The sequence below is a fragment of the Centrocercus urophasianus genome, unplaced genomic scaffold, assembly GCF_019232065.1.
Source record: "Centrocercus urophasianus isolate 14NV4802_14NV808 unplaced genomic scaffold, USGS_Curo_1.0 seq_12, whole genome shotgun sequence".
In the NCBI taxonomy this organism is placed as follows: Eukaryota; Metazoa; Chordata; class Aves; order Galliformes; family Phasianidae; genus Centrocercus; species Centrocercus urophasianus.
Window position 1 is genome coordinate 7,066,446 of NW_024884364.1, and position 23,927 is coordinate 7,090,372.

General features: G+C 39.7%; 1 long non-coding RNA gene across 3 annotated transcripts in view; it reads left to right on the forward strand.

Moving 5' to 3' along the window:
* LOC122156370 overlaps positions 1-23,927 on the forward strand; it is a 389,162-nt gene that overhangs the window by 279,338 nt on the left and 85,897 nt on the right. For all 3 annotated transcript variants that reach the window (XR_006167459.1, XR_006167458.1, XR_006167460.1), the window contains exon 7: positions 5,641-5,743. This is a non-coding gene — a long non-coding RNA (uncharacterized LOC122156370). The remainder of the gene's footprint in view (positions 1-5,640; positions 5,744-23,927) is intronic.

Consider the following 23,927-nt stretch of genomic DNA (forward strand, 5'->3'; position numbering starts at 1 on the left):
GCACAAGCAGGGGCTGAACCAAAACAAGAAGACAAATCCCCCGCCTTCCTGGTCAAACTCATTAGCACTGGTCAAGTGAGTTTATTCACTGCTGTGTGTATCTGACCCATACTGTCTCCTCCCATGTCGAATGAATATTATAGAAAGACTAGGGCCAGGGCTGATTTGCACTGCTACACTTGAAGAAGGGCCATCAGAAATAGTGCTAGAGAAGTCAGGAGTCGGTGGACTTGTAGTTTAGCCCTTAGATTCAGAGTTGGGTAAAATTGTTGAATATAATGTTTTCTGTGCCAAAATCTGCTTGCCTCAGATACAAGTTAGCCAAACCTATGGAAAATAAATAATCTGAGAAAAAAAATACTGAAAGAAATGCTTTGTAAAGCCAAAAACTTTTGTCCTTTGTGTCTAAACTAGATTTCTGGCTTTGTTTTGAAACAAAACCTACTTTAATTGAAATGTATCTAACACGAACAAATAGCTACTCCATTTTATAAAACTCCTAGGTGTTGTTGTTTTCTTCCTTTCAGTGTTCGCAGTTCGGTCAGCTACTCAAATAAATCAGTTATCTGCACAAGTCTAATTCTTAACTAGAACGTAGGCCCCTGGGGTCTTGGACTGTATATTTTCAATAGAGTACATATTTATAATGCCAAGTACCCTGCATGGTACTCCATATACAGTAATAGCAAGCAGTCCAGTCCCCTGGAGAGATGGGGGCACTGGGGAAGACCCAGTGCATTTTTGCTCTTCATTTTTTATTTTCAGTTGTAGTAATATTTTGGAAGGTATTGCTTACAAGATAAAATTTGCATTTATTTGAGCTACTTACAAATAGGATTCACTGCAAAGCTATCATTAAAGGGAAATAAAGCAGAAGAACAAAAAATGCATTCTCAGCAAAGTTTGATACGTAGTTGCTTTCAGAGAACCTTGGTGCTACAGGAAAAAATGTCATCATCTCACTCTAACACACCCTCTCTCCCAAAATGCTGAAAAACAAGCAAATGCAGGGTTGTTTGTGAATTACTGAGATGCAGATACCAACCAACTATATTGTCGACTATTTCTAGTGTTTCTGCCTTGGAAGTAATTTAGCTTTTTCCTGCGCGATCATTCCTATCTTGAAACAGTTTCATTGAATGCAAAACCCAGTGCCTGTTTATCTGTGACTGACTTTCAAGGAGAGGGTACTCTGTGTGTGTTATACATAGCTGGTGGAAACTGTAGGAGTCACTTCAAGTTTCTCTGTATGTTGCTCTTGTTCTTTTTTTAACCAATGTGGTTTCTTTTCCACTTTTTTTTTCTGCATTTTTGTGTGGTGACATACAACTTCATAACCATTTTAGAGAAAGGCTTACAGGACAGAGGAAGGTTCTGGTTGCTCAGTGTGATCAGTCTCATTCATCTTGCTCTTTTCTTGCAGAAGTGCCCCTCAGCATGAGTTGACATCCACAAAGCGCTCTGCAGTGCTGTAGCCTGGGTTCTGGTAGTAACGATGCTCTCTCCAGCTGAAGTTCTTTACAGTGTGTGGGGCTGATGCAGTTTTTGGTGCTGCCCCAGTTCCAGTTGAGAGGCTAAGGCATATGGCCCTTGTAGTCTTCTTGTAATGAAATTAATTTCTTCTTATGAAGCCAATTGGCTCGCTTAGTTAATGATGGAGAAAGATGCCTGTAGAGTTGCTTGGCCTTGCCTGCTAAGTCCTTGAAGATTATGGCCAGGCTTTTTGATAGAGAGTTCTTTAGCATTCACTTCTCACAACTGAATAATTTTAGCTGTAGAAAACACTAGTACTGGTGACTGATCCAGTGACTATCAAATAGGGATCTAGGATTAAAATATAAGAAAGTAGATTTTTCCAAGCACTCTGCAGCTTCCCACTTATACTCCTACCTGGCTCCTAGGTCAGCTTTGTGCATGTTTCTGAAAATTTTTCTTGACGTCTGTGAAGATGCTGTGTTCTTACTTCTGAAAATCGGGGGCACTGCTGGACAAAGCAGGAGTGATCCCCAAGCTGTCAGATTTCTCTCTCACTTCCATTGTCTTACAGCTGCTACATTTAAAACTATCTGCTGATTGGTGCCATGTGATTCAAGGTAACTTGAAATGTGGTTGGAAAAAAGAGTAGATAAGACGAGCGGAGCTGGAGAATTGCATGAAGGAGCTGAGAGTATGTTGTAGAAGCATGTAGGAGATCAGGCAAGTGTTTTTACTGAGTACATGTGCATGTAGGGAGTAGGGAGCTATCTTCAGTAGTCTTCATTTGTTCAGGATTTCTGCTGTTATATTTTGGCAGTCTTACATCGTTAGTCTAATCCTAATGTTCAAAATGTTCATATAGGATTATCGTGCCTCTGAGACTGGAACCTTCAACAAGTCAGATACAGGAGCACACCTTCTCCTGCAGTTACAGTCAGTGCCCCAGTGTAGAAAAATTTGGAAAAGTGGAATTCTTACTGCTAGTGGTTGCAGTTTTCTTTGTGCACCAACTACTCCTGTACCAAGCAAAAGCTTGTCTACACCAAAGCACAGGGCTACTTACTATTCTCTAAATCCATTTCCTTTTACAAACAGCAGTGACTGATCTGAATAAATCAGAAGGGGACATTTACATCATATGTAGCCTCTTTTCTATGAACTTCATTAAGCCTTGGACCATTAGCTCAAGATATGTGATTATTTTGTTTGTTCAAACAGCTAGACGAGCCGAGTCTCCTCTGAGTGTTTCTTTCAAGCAAACCAGCATGACTGAAAACTGGGAGCTTGCCAGAAAATGTTACGTGAAATAGTAGTGGCAGGTTCATCTTAGTGTGGGTGGAGAGAAAACTGTACCCTCTATCTTACTACTTCAAACGTGCAGTGCCCATATGCCATAGATGAGCTGGTTTATGGATGGAGCATGAAGGCTAGTACTTGATCTGTTTCATGCAAACAGTGTGTGTGCTGTAGATATACTGTCTTGTGGATATGATTATCAGCTGTTGATGCAGTCTAAACACACAGCATCAATATTCAGTATGCTATATACTATCTCATTTTTCTCCTTTATATTTAGTGTTAGTATACAGAGCCAAATACTAAAAAAAAAAAAAAAGGCAGAGGGGGTCACATGATTAAATTAATTCCATTAATTATTTAGAAACAATCAAAGGAAATACAAGACATCTGGCTTTAAGCCCAAACAACTCATGGCACTGCTGTTGCCTTGTAACCTCATCAGCTCTTAGTCCAGTCATCTCTCTTCTTCTTTCATTAAGGACACAGGAGATGGCCCCCCTTCTTTCCTGCCTTATTTCTGGCAGCTTGGAACACAGATCACAAGACTGGGCTATACAGTTGTCTGATTCTGTGTATTAAATCTGGTTAGTTTTATGATGAAAAGACATCCTCCTGCATCCCCATGGTATACAATAGTGTTGCAGCCATAGGTTGTGTTTTTCTCAGCTTAAGGAGCTAGCTAGAAGGAAAATACTGTTGTTATTGCAGTGCTCAAAGTCCTTAAACATGTGTGTTATATTGTGCAGCATATACCATATAGTGAGAGATGGTTCCTGTCCTGAAGGGTGCACAGCCAAGAGTAGAAAGGAATTGTCCCACTCTCCACTGTGTAGCCTCACCTGGAGCACTGTTGCAGGCTTAGTGCCACAACATCAAGACATAAAACTACTAGAGAGTGTCCAAAGGAGGGCTACAAAGATGGAGAAAGGTCTGGAGGGCAAGTGGTGTGCTCAGCCCAGAGCAGAGGAGCTCAAGGGAGCCTAATGGCGGCTGCGGCTCCTCACAGGGAGCGGAGGGGCAGCGCTGAGCTCTGCTCTGTGTGACAGCGACAGGGAACGGCATGGAGCTGTCAGGGGAGGGCAGCTGGGGGTGAGGGACAGGGGCTGCACCAGAGGGTCACAGCCCTGAGCTGTGAGAGTTCAAGGAGTGTTTGGATACCACTCTCAGGCACAGGACTTGGATTTTGGGTGGTGCTGTGTGGGGTCAGGAATTGGTACTCAGTGATCCTAGTAGGTCCCTTCCAACTCAGGATATCTTGTGATTCCGTAAAAGAAAGGCTGGAGAAGAAATAGCATCACAAGGAATGGAAGATTGTGTAAGAAGACTGGGGCGGAACCAGAAATAGAGGCTGGGACTTACCCAGTCCACTGGTCTTGGCGCACTTCTTTCCCTGGCTGAGGGCAGTGGTCCTGCCCTTTGTAGACATGGCCAGGCATTTTCCATTTGAATAATTTTTCAGCAGAAATTCTTTTTCTTGAAATACCAGATTTCCTTGGGAATAACTGTTTTACCCGAGAAAAGTCAAAACAAGTATGTCCCAGCTGCTCACTCTGGAAGGCTCTTTTTGTGTTTTCTAGCTAGTCTACAGAAAATGTTATTTGAGATATCTCAGGTGGATTTTTCTAGAACCACTTTCTCATGGGGAAAGAAGATCCACTTTTGTTTTCACTTCCCAGCTTAGGAGTTTTTGCTCCCACCCGTAATGATTACATCCCCATGATAAGAAAATGCTGTTTTCTGTTCACATCTGATCCTGTGTTTTATCAGTACAGGTAACTTAATGCAATTTAATCATGCAATTCTCGTGTTCTTAGTATATTCAACTGCCTAGAACAGTTTTACTGGAGCAAAACAAAGGATCTCGCTGATAGTTAGGATTCTACTTTTCTGCATACTGGTGAATGTGAGCCCATTTTGATTCATAGCAAATGTGTTGAAGACACTCTCATTACATTTACTGTTAGTTGGGGGGTACTGACTTCTTGCATTAATCCAAGGAGCATGCTTTCACTGGCTGCTGTTCTCTTAAGAGTTGCATTGAAGAACTCTTTTTTTTTTTTTTTTTTTTTAATGAAAAGGCATTGAAAATTCTATCCCTGTAAGGTTATCTTGGCAGTCTTTTACTCACTCTTTAGTACTGTTTTGAAGATGCACATTCCCAGTTATCCATTTAAAAAGTTCTCCTGAAATGAAACAAGCTTCCTTGGTTCTGAAAAGTTTACTTGAGACTGCTGCTCCTTATCGCTTGTACTATTCCATAGCCTACACTTGTCCTCAGAGAATGATGGCATCAGATGAACATATTGGCTGTGATTTTTCAAAGTATGCAGTTAACCACATTTGATTCCCACTGCATTTGATGCATGTTAACACTACCTTCAACAAAGGCAGTGTTAGGCCCATGTAGAAGGCTTTAAAAAAAAAAAACAAACACCACCTCTAGCACCCTGGGCTATTTGCAGGCAAGAACATATGTTGTAAGTGCTTATACTGCATTACAGGGTTTTTGAAGGGACTTAACCTGCTCTATGAGTAATAGCGTAGTGCATTTGATGCTACAATAGGTATGTTTCTCTAATGTTGTCCCTTTAGGTTTATCATATGTTTTCAAAATATTGTATCCTCTGAAGCTGATTTTAGAGACATATTCTCCATATCCAATAACTCGCAGCTGAAGCTATTCCAAGGTTTAATGTATTTGTTTATTTCCTCGTACTAAAGCCAATGGTTTTCATTTTGTTGTCCTCAAATGTAGTCATTATGTGTAGCTTGTTGTTTATATAAAACTTATATTTTTCTTTTTTTTTCTTTCCCTTTACTTTGCCCTCTCTTAACATCTACATGGCATGCTGATGGCAAGAGCAGCAGTCGTTGGCAGTTTTCCTCAAATCAACAAGAGAGAGACAGAGATTTGGTTGGAATGAAACCTTGCTCTTCGTACAGTCTGATTGAGATGCAGCTTTGAAAGGTATCATCCCATTTTCTGTCTTGAAACCAAAGATGAAAACTACTAACAGGTAGAAATTTCAATGCCAAATCACCTGTTAATTCACTGCAGAAAAGCCCTTTGGCAGTTCGATTTTCACTGTATCCACTTGGAACATTTGAGTGGCAAATAACCACAGTATCTGTCTGTACCTGTGTTTTTGGTAAAGAAGCTAAGCTGATTGGGAGTGTTTGGATTGAAATTTAGGTTGTTAGACAGATAAAGACTTTTATTATCTTGGTCTTGCTTTTTGACTGGAGTAGCATTCATCACGCATATATTTGAGACTAATACTGAAAGTATCAATCCTGAAGTAATATGCTCTACATGGTAAAGTGAAAAGAGATTCATTTAAAGTTCTGTGTATGGAGAGTCCAGACCTGCTTCATATCCTGGTGGACAGAAGTGAGGTGTATGGTGAAACTGAAAGTGAAAGCTGTGAAATACTCTGTCAGTAGTAGTAATACTTACCTTTTAAGAGCACTACAAGTCAGAAAATCATTTCAAGCTGAGTTAAAATGTTATCCTTGGAGTGCTATACAAATGCTCCTTCTGAACCATGCTTTGCAAAAACAGCCACTGTTTGTTAATATGGCATTAAAATTTTGGACTCCACCCACAGAAATTAAAAACATTTTTGAAATAAAAGTGATGTAGGATACTGACACATTTATGTCCATATGTTCTTGGACGTGTGTCCTCCAGTGCATGATAAAACTAGAAATACCAGATATTCTTATTTTTCTTATTTCCTGTAAAGCCATACTGAGAAAGGGGGAGAATGTAAACGATGGCAGATTGACAGGCTTTGGCCCAAGGATAATTGTACAGCAGTACCATATTTTATATTTTTTTGCATCCTCTTATCTATTCTGTTCTACTGGTAGTACCAGTTGACTTCCCTGAATAAATGTAATTTAGAGCAGACTTGGGCCATACTATTTATATCTGTGCAGACTGCTCCATGCTTGTGCAACAGTTATTTCTCGAGGATCTGCAGCGTTGTCCAGTGTCATGCAGTGCTTTCCTATGTATTTATGACATGAAAAGTGTTTTGAAACAACATGACAACAGTAAAAGCTGCATAGTAACAGAGTTACCCTTGGCTGTCCATATAATATGCAATTAATGTGGTTACTGTGCTCTGAAGCCCTTCCAAAGCTGAATAAGATATTCTGAAAACTGGTTAAATACATTTTTTTTTCCCAATTTTCTTAAAGATTTCCATTTCAGATGCTACAATGATAAGAGCATACTGTAATGCATGTCTTCAGCAGCAATAATAATGAAGGATGTGAAGTATATCCCCAAAATCTAAAGGTGTGAATTCTAATCAACAGTGAACTCTGTGAGAATTCCATGTCGTAAAACCTAATTCCGTGCTGAAGGGGAACACTGTGAACATCCAGCATAAAATAAAAGATGTTCTGTTCTCTGCTGCGCTATCTTGAGCCAAACTCGGGATCTAAAAGTGAAGCAGGGTTCTTTCATCACCAGTCATAAAGATGCTGTAAGTCAGATTGTTCCCCTAGGCTATATTTGACAACGTAGTAAATTGAGCTTTAGGAACTTTCTACAAGATCGAGAACTCTGCCACCTCAAAGCATAAAGCATAGATCCACTGTAAATTCATTCTTTCTCATGTAGTTTTTGAAAACGTTTTGATGCTTTGACTTCATGCTTGCAAACTGCATACTTTATTTGGTATCTTGTGTCCCTCACTGCTATCGTTAAAATATGGAAGGGGTGGCAGAAATGTGATCTCATGCCCTCACATGATCACATGAAATCTGCACTTTGGAGATATCCACTAGTGCATGGTATGTTAATGTCAATTATGATCAAGCACCATCAGCTGTTTGTTACTCCCCTGCATTTTGTCATCTTCCTATTGAGTCCTTATAACTCCAGTCTTCCCAGAATGTTGCACAGGCAGCTGTAAGAGCAAAATCTGATCTGTGTTCAGAATGGGATCAGAAAATATGCTAGATTTTGTGTACGTGTATCAACACCTCCAATTCAGTGAGCTGTGTTGAGAAGAGTGAAAAAAGCTAAGTCTTGTTTCTTTCTCTAAATGAAGCTAGAGTGGTACTGGAAAAGTACAAGGACAAATTCTTTTTTATATAAAAAACTCTAGAGAAACTAATGGACAGACAAAGCTTCATAGTTTTGATGTTAGGATGAGTTTGAGCAGAATTAAAATTTATCTAAAATTCTTATTGTTTTTCTCTGCCATTTGCTTTTCTGTGTTGTGTGATGAATGCATCATGCCCAGATTTTGCAATTGCAGCTTTGTGCTTAAAAGCCACATTGACACAATGAATCCTTACAAAATTATGTTTCTGAACTCTTGCAGGGAGTTTGTAGTTTGGAAAGACAGAGCTGCATGCAAAGCTTTTCACTTCAGAAATGTTGTGTACTTGGACTTGTACAATTTCCTTCCTTCTTGGTAGGCAAAGATGATTCTGAGTCTGATGATTTTGGTCTCTGGGAAAGAAAAAGAGGCAGAGGAGGGAAGAACTTTCCGATGATATTGTTGATACAGCTATCCTTAAAACCTATTATTTGGAATTTGGAGAAGTTTTTTATTTGTTTTCCTTCTCTCTCTGACCTAATTAATGTCATAGGACCTCCCCGTGGACATAATTTTATATGACAAATGAATTACATTAAAATTTGCTGTCATGATAGGAAACCTCTTGTTTATGGTAAATTTAATATGTTTTTGTTGACTTCCCTCTATAAATATTGACCTACCAGCTATAGTTTGTTTTCTTTATTTCTTAAATAATTTTGAATATATAGCAACTTATTGTCAGTATTAAAAATATTTGAAAACATAAATAATTAGGAGAAACATCATAATTCAGCTGTTTAGAACAAAATTTTAGGACAAAGCTTCTAAAGTGGCACTAGCCTTTCCTTTTTAAGAAGTATAGATTATTGTAGAAAAGAGTCAAATAATAACTGGTTTTCAAGTGTACTCATCAAATCCAGGTTATTCTAGAGTAAAAGCATTGACTACCAGTCAGTGCAGTGTGTTGTAGGAAGGAAAAGTACATACCATTTTCCATACCATTTCAGGATTGTCTCCTCTGCAGCACTGGTATCAACCTTTTGAAGCCTGTGGATCTTTTGGTTGGCTGCTCGTTCCACCCCATTTTCGTGTCTACTCAGTCTACTGACTTCACTAAGATAATACACACATTAAAACATCTAGCTTTTTTTTCCAAGGCTGTACTCACTTTTCTGAAGGGCTAAAGAGACGTGAGAGTGTGTAGATCCTTGTGAAAACAGCCAGCAATTTACTGACCAGAGCAGAAAGTAGTTTGCTGTAATTGAGGGCCAAATACAAGTTTGGAATTTATATGGATTTTAAAAAATCTTCAGTTACCCTGCAGCGAGGTACTTATTCTTAGGTTGGAAAATGACAGTAAGTTCCTTTTCTATAGAGAATAAAATGCAGAAAATAATTTAAATGGGGATAAAATTATGCACAGTAAATCTTTAATAATTTATGTTTTGATTATATAGAATAATCCAAGGAAAGGAATTCCTTTGGTAAAAATGCTAAAGACAGAAAAATATCCTAACGTTAATTCAGAAAAATATTCAAACCAGTGCTTAAGGTTAAGGCTGTGCACCAGCACTGCATGGATGAGGCACATCTGTGCCCTGTCACGGGGTTTTTGTCCAAATGTGGCAGGGCTGCAGTGGCCAGCCAGCATCCAGAGCAGGATTCGAGGAATATCCTCTGTTAACTGCAAGGAGTGGCAGAGCTGGTAAATTTGCCTCAGGGGATGATAGCAGGGAAAGGCTATTGTGCCTAGAATGTATTTTGAAACACTGGATGTACTTTTTTTTTTTTTTCAGTTTTCTATTTCCATCCCACATTCCCTGCTTTTATAAAGGACTCCTAAGTAATTTCCAAATTAAATTACCTCTCTAGCAGTTTTGTAACCCTCATAAATATGATAAAGACAGACTCTCTGTCTCACTTTTTCTTGTGACACTTAACCATCCTATGGCATGCTAAAAATCTTCCTTCAGCATCAAGACAGCATATTTCTTTGGTTAAAGTTCAGAGGCAAATATAAAATAGTTATTTATGTTAGGTCTGCTCTAACTCTGACATTTTTTGCGGTGATAATTTATTTTCCTTTCTTCAGACGAGAACATGGTGTTGTCCCGCAGTCCTCAGTTTTAATATGAAAATGGATCAAGTTCAGGTTCTGACACACTTGGCAGAGCACCATCGTTTCTCTACCCCTCCCTCAATCTGGGCCATAATTGTGGATATCCTGTGGATGGCAGCCCAGAGACTGCCAGTACTGGGAGCATACGGAAAGGAAGAGATGATGGCAATAGCTGTGTCGCTTGACCTGACATTTGCCTCATTTCTCTGCCTCAGAGCGTGGTGAAGGGAGCAGGGAGTCTAGTGTGAACTGCATGCAAGAGGTCATGGTTTTTAGGAGCAGTCCCCCTCACCTAACTCAGATGTTGTTACTAGGTGCTGTCTGTGTACATATAAATAAGGGCTATTTTGCATAAAGAGAAAGAATGCAAAAATAGGTAAATCTGTACTCTAGGTAATTCCGGTGCTTACAATTAAGTTGCACTGGAGATAGATGTTAACCCCATAAAATCCCTGGGTCACAGACCACCTTACAATAGACCCCGACAGCTTTGTGGAGACAGATTATGTCAAGCCCTCAAATTTGGAAGTGTAGCAATTCTTCTGTAGTAAGATTGCAAATGAACACCCATTCGGAGATTGCCAACATTATCACAGTTTGTCAGGGTGATCTCACAGCCCACAAAGCGCCGTAAGAGATTGCTTTACAAGTTCTGAAAGATTAGAGTGTTGAAGTATGTGACACCAGAATGATGCTTTGATGCCTGGCTTTGTCAGTCAGCCAGCCAAATAAATAATATCCGCTGTTTTTATTAGTGTAAAGCATAACAGGTAATGGAAAAGTATAGAGAAACATTTCCTTGTCATGGCTACACAGAGCACTAAAATACAGGCTGAACAAAAATTGGATGCGTTAATGTCAAATCCTTAGAACAGGCAGTTGTGTACCTACGTGGGTCAGTAACTGCAGAATGGCATTTATGTCTATTTCAGCAGCTGGTACTTTAAAGCATTAGCATTATGGCATGGCTAAATGAAACAGCAAAAATCGGCAGGCTTGGGGTTTGGTCATTTACTGAAGCACGAAAACGTATATTGTAGTGAATGAGGGATGGAGTTCTGGATAGCAAGGAGCAAAAGGTCGGCAGTACAGAAACCATGGGTTCCTCTCCTGGCCTTGGAAGAGGCCAACACAGCTGTACAGCTACAATGTGCCATGGGAGTAAACAGCAGAAGAGTATGAAAATGAGATTCAGCATTTCTTTCCATGTCAGGAGCTGTGGAAATGCTTTGATGTAACATGGAGACAGAGTTCTGTTATGAGTTTCAGGTATTTAAAACTTTAGAGATCAAAATAAGAATAATCTCAAAGCATATAATTGCTTTTTTTTTTTTCTTTCTTTTTTTTTTTCTTTTTAAACTTTCTGCCAAAACTGAACTTAACAGGATACCTTTCTTCTAGATTTGTTCAACATTCAGCCCAGGCTTCAGTATATGATGCATGGTCTGAAAACCAGTTGTGGAGCCTCGGATAGCAACCATTTATGTTGTAAAGAGTTCCAAAGAAAGCAAATTCATCAGTTTTTGTGCTTTAATACAGACTATTGGTAAATTTTTATATATACTGGAGTTCTACCAAGGCTTAGCCATAGATCTGATTATTATAAAGGCAACTCAGCCTTTAATTTTTGTGGAACAGAAGATCTGAACTGCGCATTTGTTGTACTTGTTCATACTTAGGGTGCCATTACACTGTAGGAACTCAAAATCAGATGCTAATTTATGTATCACTGATCCACCTACAGGTAGAAAACCATCTCTCCTGCCTTGACACCAAATCATTATTTATCCTTGACCTGGGAGATTTTTTGTGCCTAATTCCCCATCCCCATGAGCAGCAGAGAACTTGCAAGTAGCCAAGCATCAGTTAACAGTTGTTTACACAAACCTTGAGATTGCTTGGATGAAAGACCCTGTGCAAGGGCATAGAATTATTATGACTATTATTAACTGAATGCCTAAACCTAGACAATGTATTTGCACATGTAAGTAATTATGATGCACTTCAAGGCATTCTGTTTGTAATGCTTTGTAATGCTTTGCTCTCCATTTCCTACAAATCAAATTACTGAGGGATAGATTTGATTTCCACATCATTTTGAAAATATTTTCTTTTTCTTTTTTTAATTTCCTTTGTATTAATTTTTTTCAAAGTTCAAAACACAACCAACTGTGACTAAATGCATAAAATCAAACAAAACCCCCTTAAAGTATAACAAAATTAAGACAGCCTAAGATGATATGCAGCAAACAATGTAAATCATACCTAACAAACATGGTTGTAATAATATACCTTATCCATGTCTGATCCACTAATAACAAATACTTATTCAGAGAACAAATAACTCATTCTTCTTCTTAGCGAGAGAGAGGCAAGCCCCAAATTCAAATCATATCTCGCGGTTTTCAACAAATACGAAAAACCTGCCAAATCTTCTTATAGAAATCCCAACAATCTTCCATTTTCATTGTATCTCCTGGGAACAATGGGATTGGGAGGAGGAGAAAAAAGGGCAGTTTTTACTGGAAACGTGGGTCTTGGTCTTGTGCCTTTTCCATGAGAATTCCTTACTGCCTTCTGTTGAAAGGTTTCTGCTGTGGGTACTGGGTTCAGGCCAAAACCAGAAGGCATAAGCTGGTGTTGTTTTTAAGAATTAGGGATTTTTCCCTTCCCCTCAAGAGAAACTTCTCCAGAACTGTAGGCTCGGCAAGATTGTTATGAGAATAAAGATTGCTACTAGACTGTAATTAATACTTTCCTCTCTGCAACATGGCCAGATAGATTTCTGCCATCTTCCTATTTCCTTTCTGGTTGCAGAAAAGATTATTATTTGTTTAACAGAACAGCAGCATCCTCTCTGTTCTACAGTCAGGGAGCATCACCCTCTTCTTCAGTTCCTGTTGCCCTTCCCTGATCTGTATTTGCTTCAGTGGAGTTCTGGCCACACTGGTGGCATGGTTACCTGCAAAAGGGGCAGAAGGCTGCAGAAGGTGAATTGACCTCTATGGTGGGTGGACTTGGTGAGGAGGGACATGGAAACACAAATTCAAGTATAGTTAGAGCCTCACAGATCAGAAATTAGAATTTGTCTTTATGTTCTGACTCTCCATTGCAAAATTACCTGCTTTCTGAAGCACAAGCCTGGGTAAACCTACAGTGTTTTTGTAAGAATGTCCTTTTTGTAACAATTCCCATTGACAGAGACTAAATGCTCAGAATATGGTTTAGTGAAGGGAGAACATATCATTACATCTCAGTTGTACTTTCTTCCTTTTTAATTTTTTCTTTGCACCCATAGACCAAAATTCTTTGTATTTAAGTGAAAATTAATTATTTTCTATACTTTCATGATTCTTTGATGAAGAGAGCTGGAGCTCTAGGCTTAAGCCTAGTGCCTGCCTTAGTCAAAATGGCCAAAGCAACAGAGACAAAGAGGCTCCTGGATTTAATCTGCAGCACAGTTGTGCTGCCCTACAAGATGAGAACTCAGTCACTTGCTGAAAACGTGATTCAGAAATTGAACTGATGGCATGCTGGCCCAGTGTGGTGTGATCTAAGCTGCACTGACTCCTGCAGTTAATCTTTCCAAAGCAGGGTAGTAGTTTACATGTCTCCATTCACATCCAGAGTCTTGTCTGGTGTTTATAACTCTCTCAGCTTGTCCATGTTTTTGTTGCTTAAATGGTCGTGGGTTTTCACCTTGTTGGATCTTCCTTGTGAAAGCTCCATTTATTTTTTTGATCAGGATGAAGTTTGGTGAGTCTGCTAGAGCCTGATGTGATTTTTCACTCTTGTCTACTTTTTGAATTCTTGCAGGGAAATGACTGCATGCACAGTCACTGGTACATTCCGTGGTAGCAGGAAGAGTTTGCTTATGTGCTGTAGCACTGAGGTGAGACCTGAAGGTCCAAGACCTGCCCAAATCCTGTATTCTCCCCAGAAGGCAGCAGTAGCAGATGTTTGTGAATGACAGCACCTATCCTGTAATATGACCAGGAAAATAATCCACCGTGGAAATTTCACTTAATTGTCCTGAAGTGAAGCATGGTTTATTGATGCAACTGAAGAGTTTTACGCTCTGTTGTGTTTTGGTTATAGAAGAGCAGTAAAACTGTTTTCATTTAGCACATTATCAGTACAGCCATCAGTTCTAGGGAATTCTCTCATGCACAGTGCCTTCAGAACAGGGAAAGTAAACTTCTACAGTACTTAGCATAGTCTTCAAATTCTCTGCACACACATCTAAGAAGTGCAACAATTCCCTGAGTTATGGCCTAGTGTGAAGGCAAGCATATACAACTGCTTCCTTTAATCTTGCTGATGGGCAGCTAGAATAGACATACAAAATCTTCATAAGGCATCAAAATAAACATACAGATGTTCTCCATCTCTCTCTTCTTGCAGTCACCATGTATCACACAATACACAGACGGTAATAGATCGTATGTCAGGGGAAAACACAGACTACACCCCATGCAGCCATCACACCTTGAAAATAGACATAAAATGGTGAGTCAATATGAACACACAGCTCCTAACAGCCTAATAGAATAGATCGCACCACAGCCAGGTACATCTGTTCTCAGCACTAACCATTATCATTAGTTTAAAACACTTAAAATCACTGAGCTTCCGCAGGTCTGGGGACAGATTATACCAGGAAGAATCTGCTAAATAGATTTAGCAATGTAGCAAAGAGGGACCTTGGCTACATTAAAACAGTACATTTTGCATCTCAAAGGCTGTAGGCTGTTTTCAGAGGAGCAGTCTGAATGAGGAATGTTGCTAACACCATGCAGCAATTTCTTTATCGTCATTTAAATATAGAGCTTGAAAGTCTTGGACAAACAATTGTGCCAAACTGCGAAACAATTTATTTGTGAAAAATCAGGCTTGCCTTCTCTAGGAAGCCATCAGTTGTCCTGTAGCATGTGTTCTCATCAGACTAATGCATGAGATACAAATATCGAACTGTGACTGGACTGGAGTGTGAGTCTGACAGAAAGAATAAATCTCTGCTAGGTAGGAAAAGAAACAGGGAAAAAGAAAAAATAACAGATTTCTCCAAATCTCTCTGTCTTCCCAGTCTGGTATCTGACTGCTCTGACATGTGAGATACAGGTTCTTACATAGACATTGAAGTCAGTCAAGTCATGAAGGCTTCAGGGAAGGCTTCAAAAACAAACAAAAAAGAAGACTTGATATGCATGCATCAATGATTGTTGAGGTATAATGCTATTGCTTGTTTCAGATTTGCTGTAGAGAGGTTTTCCAAGGAATGTGTGTGACTAATTCAATAGGAACAGAGATGTCTGACTCTTCAAAAGAGGTGGAAGTGAAACTAGGCAAAATGCTGGTGATAAATGTATGAAATACTGGTTTTGGTAATGAAAAAGGACAGAAAGATGTGGAAAAAAATACATGTATGTTTTGTGTATTAGTGGATAACAGGTCCAGGGAAATAGATAAAAAAGCTTTAGCTTTGTTTCTTACAGATTTTGTCAGGATAATAAAGAGAAATGTTTCAACTTTATGAATAACAGTGGGAGACAAATGCATATATCTTCTCCCAGACTCAGAATTCCTCTAGAATGCTCCTGCTATTAAGAGAAAAAGCAATTACAGATATGCATGGAAGGACAACCCTTTTTTTTTTTTTTCAAGTTCACTCCTTATTCATCTTTAAGAGAGGACTGAGATCCACTGTTTCCACAGCATCATCTTTTTCATATCCCTCCCATTACTCATACCACAATTAAAGAAAAGTAAAGGCTGGCCCAGCCATCAGGAGTTCTATATTTCTCCACCACAGAGTGGGCTGGTTGTGATGTCCATTGCCAGTATGGCAATGGTGTTTGCCAGTTTGACCTGCAGTTTGTTAGGCTGCTTTAATTTTTTCTTAAAGGCCACCCTTCCCTTTCAAAGTCCTGAGGATGATTCTTGATGAGGAAGGTGCTGCACTGGAGACCTTGAAGGATTCTTTTCAGGGAGTCTTCTTTGAGCAAGAGGAGTTTGAAGAGTCATACATTTTTGAGGCAATGTGAACACGTTTGTGGAAAGAAGATAAGCAGATATGCAAGATGTAACGAAACTCCATCAGTTTCCAGAAAGTTCAGTGTTGTCTTTGTGCAGAACATGCCTCTGGTGCAGTACAGTAGCAGCACAAATAAGCTTCTATATTCCTAGCTTTATCTTCCAGCTGTCTTTGAATTTTTTGAATAGTACTTCCTCTGCTTACTCTTTACCAAATCCTGGAAGTCTGTAGTGTAAATAAAAAGGAATATGGTGTCAACAGTGTGCAGTACATAGTGTAGATGTCTTTATGAAGCAGAAGATCACACACAAAACATCATAGGGTACCACTTTGTAATCAATTCTGCTAAATGTATCTGTCTCATCTTAATGGACAGTACTTTCATCTTTGAGGTTCATTCTTTTTCTTCTCAAGTACAGTATAGCGTAATTAGGCACAAAAACTTTAGGACTTAGAAAACTCTGCCTAGAAAAACACCAGGTTGTGTGTGCTTGGGAGCATGGATCGTGGTTAAAAAGCAAACAAAAAAAACCCAACAACCCACCAAGTACAACAAAGAAAAACCCTGCTGGATATTAATACTGCTTTCCTGTATAGGTTACATCAAATCCTGCATATAATGCATGGAGATCAGAATATTACTGTGACAGCTCTGTTTCTCTGGCACAATCAGCCTGCCCGTGCTAAAGGAGAATCTGTAATTTTCTCAGGAGGCAGTCTGAGCCTGTGCACTTAATTCCCTGAGGAACTGGTGGTTAGCATATATCTCACCACTCTCTGCTTCCCCTGGGAAAGGTATATCTTTCATTATGTCTCCTTAAATACAAATACAGGGCATCAAGCACATTGAAGTGCCCCACCAGATCAGGAAACCATATTGCACCCACTTCTAACTCTGGAGAAAGAAGAGGGGAAGAACTAATTCATAGTAGATATGTGAGATAGCACACTCACAGCAGTATCTGGATGGTGCTCTGGCAGCATGGCAATGGTCAGGGAATTAAAAGTTGAATAGAATAGGTGAAAAGCAGAAACTCTGGCAGGAGGAAAGGGCAGCTTGTGGCAAGAAATAACCCACAGCGTATGCCTGTTTGTTCAGCTCAAGCAAGAGGATAGGTGGGATATAATCTTTGTAAGAAAAAACAACTAATAAAGTTGCCAAGAACAGATATTTTATAATCTGTGCTAAATCTCTGCTGGAAAACATGAACAGCAATGAAACTGAGAAGACACTAAAAGAAATTCGGGGCAAAGTGCCAGACGCCCAGACGGAAGCAGAATGTGGACCAAAAAGCTTGCGACAATTGGGTAATTATGGTTTATGAATTTCAGCTTTAATCTGTAGTTCAGTGAGTCCTGATTAAATATCTGTTAAACACAATTAAAGTTTGTTTTTGTATTTCACCGTCTTGATCAGAATAATTAGAGACTGCGTGTTTCATGTCAAAAGTAGCAAGAGGAATTTTAGTGAATGAACATCGTTTTTAAAAGCCATTTGTAGCACCAGCTGTTGGCATTATTTTATATTTTAGTGTTATCAGCATAAAGACGGGTCCTCTCAATGCTGAATGCTTTCCAGCAGGGCTAAGATGCTGGGAGAGGCGTGATACAGCAGGAACCGTGCCTGGCCACAGGGCTATGCAGAGCGCCTCGGATGAAGCTCTCCAAGCTACAGCGTAAGACCGTGCACTGAAGTGGCAGAGGGCAAGAAGTGCTGTATGCGGCTCGTGTAGCACCCAGCCTGTGCTTCTCTGCCAAAGATGCTTCAGAAAGCAAGTGTGACCAGTGTTAGGAAAAATTGCTGGTTGGAGCTGCTGAGCTGAATTTGGATTTTTTCATTGCAGGGTCTTATCAAAAGCTCTGGGTGTCCCGAGGGTTAAACGTTGGAGTGTCAACCCAGAATGATAATTGTGGTAGCATTACAAACACTTTTGGGAAGGAACCCATAAACTGTGCCAGCAGTACCTTAGCAAAGGCAGCGGGCTTCAGGAATGACCTATGTGGATACTGAAAAGGATAGGTATGCACATTCCAGTTTCTGCAGGGACTTCCTAAGTGGATTTGTCTCCATTTATAGCTGTTTCAATTAAGTGATGAGAGGAGAAAAGGTCCTTTAAGCTTTTCCTCTAAAGAAGAGGAAATGAAAAAGGTTTAGTGGGAGGAAAGTGGAATAGTTTTGAGTAAAGACACACTGAGATACAACTTCCATAGATAGAATATATTTTTTCGGGAACCTGAAATGTATCCAAGTGTCACCTGAACATGGTTAGGGTGTGTAAATAAATCCTGGGGCGTATGTGTGTGCATGTATGGCTGACCTGTTTTTAGCCTTCATCTGTCTCTTTATCCCAGTGAAGATGAATCTTCAGTCACATTTAGTGATGCCTAGGGAGGAGGAGTAAATCTCAAATAGAATAAGCTAAAAATTGAAAATGCCTACTAAAGACGCTTGAAAGACAACTCCAGTTTCTCCTCTTGAGTAAGTGTTCTACTGCCTGTATGTCTAGTTTACTTCAAATAATGTAGTTCCTTTGACCTTTTCAGTTTCTGTCTCTTTGATGAGTGTCAAAAGAAGAGGCATGCAGCTCTCGTATGTGGAAGAGATTTTATCTTCAAGCATGGGACTGAGATGACAGTCCTACTGCAGTCATCCTTTAATAACTAAAGCTTTAATAACTTTTAGCTTTTGGTCACCAAATCCTTTAGCTTTTGGTTACCAGTGACCTAGAGAAAGGGGTCTATGTGGTTCATTACCATCATGCAGAACCATTTCGTTTGCTGGCAGTTTAATCATTCATTTGTGCTATAAGCTTGAAAATTTGAGAAAAATATTAGCTTGTCTACAGCTTCATTTTTTTTTCCAACACTGGTCAGCTTTTTATACTTTTTCACCTACCTTCCCAAGTAAGAGGGGGTGAAATAGTGCCAGAATTTCTAAATTAGCCTTCCAAGGAAATTATAGGTCTATTAATTCCTAAGTGAAATCAAGGGTAATGGTGAAAGAGTTGAACAGAACTTAAAAATCAAAGATAGTTTGGAAGACAACATCAAAGGCGTATCAAAAATATGGTGGTCTTTTTATAAGCTGCAAGCCCTGAAGAGATGGTGCCCCTAATAGAGCTGAGGGAGAAAGGATCAAAGTGATGATCATATGCGTCTTTAAAGCAGAATGAATATCAGGAGTGAATCTATGAAGTGACAGGTTTTGAATGAAACTTTCATAGCACTGGGATTGTTTATCAAGTTTTTATGCCCGGGTACAGTGCAAATGATCAGATTGCACCAGGGACAGAGGGAAAGAATACTTGGCTCGGGAAAGGAAAAGTAAGACCAATTGTTGTCTGTGGAATGACAACATCTGTGTTTAAATGTGTATATTTATACGTATGTTACAACAAGTATCTTTTTAAGATGTGTATTTTATTAATTTGGACCATATCCTCTTTCTTCAAGAGAAATTTATTCTGGTGGGAAAAAGAAGACATCCCTGGCACTTGGTGAAGTATGTTATTTTTTATTTTTACTTCATAAAGTTAGGAGAAGGGAAATGGAGGTAGGGCTTTTCTTTGTCTTCTCTTGCATTTCTGAATTTCTCTGATTTTCCCTCAAAACCAGCTGCTTAAGTGTATCTCACCAACTGCCTGAGCTTGTCCAAATCCACTGCCTTTATGTCTGAGATAAATAAAATCAGGACAACATGTAGGTCTCTAATACAAGTTCCTTTATATGGGGATGGGAAGGGAAATGGAAATCCTGACTTATAATTCTATGTGTGTAGGACTTTCACATTGTGTGCACAAGCCCAGAGGAAAAAAAAAAAAAAGGAAGTATTTCTTCTTTTGGCAATAGTATACATAGTTCTTCCACAGAGTTTTATACTATGCCTGAGGGTCATTTCTCTTTTAAAAGAAGCACTGACAGCTGTGATGAATGGCATTACCTGGAAAGAGGGAATATCTAGATGTTTAAACAGATCAAGTTTCTTCTTATAGCACAGTAAACATTAGGTCACAAATCAAGCTGTTCTACTTTCATGGGCAATCAGGATCAATTCTACGCTACTTAAATGTGAACTGGAAAGACTTAAGTATAGCCGCATGCTGACATTAACAGAGGATGGTGGTTTATAACCTGTGTACATTGTCACAGCTATCCTTTTACATGAAGTCATGGATGAATGCCATGTGCCCATGTAGAGTTGCCTTCTTGTCAGCAGGCAAGATTGCCCGTCCATCACTATTATCTGCAACGAGGCTCATTACCTGCCAGCCAGTAAACATCTCACTCTCACCATCTGCAGTGAATTACAAAGTGACTGGAAGAATCAGGATCAGTTTGCCTTGCAGAATGATTGTCAAGTTCATTTTCATCTTTGGAGGCCCTTTGGAAATGGAAAAGATGGTGACTTGGATGGGAAAAAGGATAATGTCCATTACCCTCAGGCAAACAAGCTGACTGATGCTATTCTTATATACTTTCCGTTTTACCAAGTGCAGGTGGCTGGAAATTTTCACAGCATGCAGGTGAAAGAGTATCTTTTATTTTTGAATGGCTCTATCATTTGTGGTGTATAGCGATGCCGTTTTCACATGAGCAGTAATGTCTGATTCAGGAAAGTTTTCAAAAAAAATATTAATTGTACTCAGTACAAAGGCATCTCTCATTCACAAAGCTGATGCCCAGCCCATCAGGACCTACTTAGGAAGGAGGATAGCGTACCACAGTAGTTTTTGCTGTAAACATTTTGCCCATCAGTGTGTTTTTTTTTTAAGGCCACCAGGTAACTTGATAAAAATTGTAAATTTTAGCATCACTGCATGGGCATACAACTAATTCTGGGCATCTGCTCTAGGGAAGGCAGAATCTATTTCGTAAACCTTTCAAAGGAAAACGTAACCAGAGAGGCATGAAGACATGAAGAGTGTGATACATTCTCGATAAAGGATCTGCTGGTGATAGACAGATAGATTAGAGATTCTGCTGTGGATAGCAAGAAGGCAGGCAGAGAAATGGGAGCATCAGGGAGCAAAGATTATTCTTATGGCTTCTCCCTCTGGCCTCCAGTACCCGTGTAGTGTAGAACCTGGCCTTGGGCTTGGATGTCTGTCCTTTCTCTTTGGCCTCTCTCCCAGCAAAATGCAGAGTTAAAAAAAAATAAAAATGGAGTGATATGTGTTTGGTATGTCAGCCAGTGGCCACATGTGCAGTGAGGAAATTTTCTCTGAGAGCTCCCAAAGCTCATAATCATTGTGCAAGACATAATTATACTCTTTAGAAATCCAGATCAGTCCATAGTAAGGGGAGGACGGAAGGGAGTGTTGCAGACAGATTTTAACAAGTGTATGTGTCTCCCTTCTGCAACAATTTTGGTCTTAAGTGCACTTGGCTAAATTCTCATTCTCCCCTGGGAGGGTTACTGGAGGGATTTCCAGGCTTTTCTGTCTGCCTTCAGCAGGCTCATGGGGAGCAAAAGTGATGACTACCAATCGTTGCACCTGCTTCAGAGAGGGGCAGTGCTTGCTCCCAGATGCTTGCCTCAGGGTGCCAGCAGGAACAGGGGAGTAGGAAGAGGCTGGCACTGCTGGTTAAACAGACAGTCCTCCCTCCTGGGAGCTGTGGAGTGCCAGTGGGCACGCTATAACCAGGTCTTTGGAGCTGAGCGAATGCTAATGGCAGCATTTTGCCTGCTCCTCATCGGGTAAATAGAGAGGCTCAGAGGATGATGCTTTCCTGAGCGCTTGCTTCACTCTCACAGCACTTCAGAGGTAGCCAGTGTTCCGTTCTCTGTATGAATAAAGCTTTGTGCTGCTACTTCAGAGAGCAAAATCAAATTAAGCTGGAGAGCAACATGATTTCTAACTGGTTTTAACCACGTGCTTATCCAGCCTAATCTTTGTTGTTAAGCTTTGTCTTTGTTTGCTGAGATGGAGAACCTGTTTAGGTTTTGTGCCTTCCTAAACATCACTAAAGATTTTCTGAGCAGTGATTTGTTCATAAAACGGGGCTTCAAAATGGCCTACCATTCTGCTTGTTTGTGATATGCAGACATCTGACTGACTACAGACATTTCATCATTCTCAGACTTGCTATATTTTGCAACTGGAAAAAAATGCTTTAATAAAGCAAATGAACAATACCCTCTGAACTCTTGAAGTGAATGTGGATTTTGCCTGGGGCAGTGGTGTCTGGAGGTTCACAGGCATCCTTGCATTCTTCCAAAGCAAAATAGTTTGCACTTAGTTCTTGAGGGCAGTGTTTTGCGTGCAGGGATGATCAGATCCTCGAACCAGACAGAGGATTGCCAGCTATTAGCGTAATCTCTTTAGATCGCACCTCAGTATTTGGGATGAGAGGTGAATGTCAGCCACATAGTGTTTCCTGTGTTATGTTTGGCTACAAGTGTTGTCACTTTTTCCGTTGACAGAGACACTGCAATGGGGGGATCTAGTTGTCAGATGTCAGATTATCAAAATCTGTGTAGGTGCTTAAAAGTGTGACTGATTGCCTGAAGGTATTTTCAAAACAGCCTTAGCCAGTTAAGGTATGTTCCAGTGACGCTGGATGTTTCCAGTTCTGTTTGCTGCCTGCTGTTATGTTGGATTATAGCAGTTCCTCTTAAGATCTTTGTTATCACTGCCGAGGCTTGCCAGCTCTCCCACCAGAGGATTTTGGAATACCCTTTAGGCTTCCATAGGAAGCATGTTGGGGGTGATGATGTGACTCCAGTCTGCTGCTTTGAAACCAAAGTGGAGTGGCCATTTGGCAGCTTTGGTTGAATTTGCTGGGGAAGGGGAGAGGGACATTGTGGTACAGTAGAGAAGATTTATATCCTTGGAACATACTGAAGAAACCTGGATCACTGAGAAGTTGACTCTAGAAACTAGCCAGGAGAAAGACAGAATACAAGTATTGAGAGTTAGAAGGCATAAATAACAGGAAAGCAAAAAAAAAAAAAAAAAAAGAGAAATTTCAACTGTAAAGCATAGAGAAATCTTGTAGAATGAGTGTTGCAATGTAAGCCACAACAGCACAAATGCTGTCATTACGCCTTATTTTCTGAGTGAGGAATAGATAAACCTTAAGGATGGCAGGCTTGGCGGGCATCTCGTTTGCAATGAAATACTGAACAGACAAATCAGCTGCAAGGGAGACTTCAGCCATTTTGCAGTAAGCACAGCTTGGCTTGATAAACTGCCTCTCAGAAGAAGATACTTACGTCATGAGTCCAGGCTTAGAGAAAAGCTAGTGACTGCAGCTCTCCTTTATGTTATATTTTGTCTATTATGTGCTTCCAAATGGTACTTTTAGTGATATCAGTAGAGAAAAGATGACTGTAAGTATCAAGCAAGAAGGAAATGATAAAAAAGAAGCTGTAGAAAGTGTTTATCAAGAAACCAGAAAGAATGTCTGGCAACTTTTTAGATGCTGTAAAACCAGAATGATTGTTTAGATCTTAGTTGAAACCTACTAAATTTACTTGCAAAATATCCAGCCCTTGGTTTGAGATAACTCATGTAAGCAAGAGCTTTATTCCTATGTACATAGGCATGCTGATATTCTAAAACATAAAACACAGATTTTTAAACTGAATTAAAATTAATAACTCCTAGTTAGAGGTGTCAGTCTTCAGAAGTTTTGAATCGTGAAAAGAAAGACCTGAGATAAACACAAATCTACAAATTGTGAAAGCTCAGATATCCTAACTCCAGCAAGTCAAGCATAAAGAAGAGAGATCATCTAGCAGAACAGCTGTGCCAAATAGAAGAAGTACTTGCAGTTTCACAAAGAGGAATTCAACACACTTAATATGTTGTTATAATAATTTAGGAATTTGTGTAACTTGAGAAGTGTTTTGGAAGCACACTCTAGAAGCAAAGAAAAATTGAAATGAGAAATATATAATGAAATGAGAAATATATAATGATTTCATAAATGT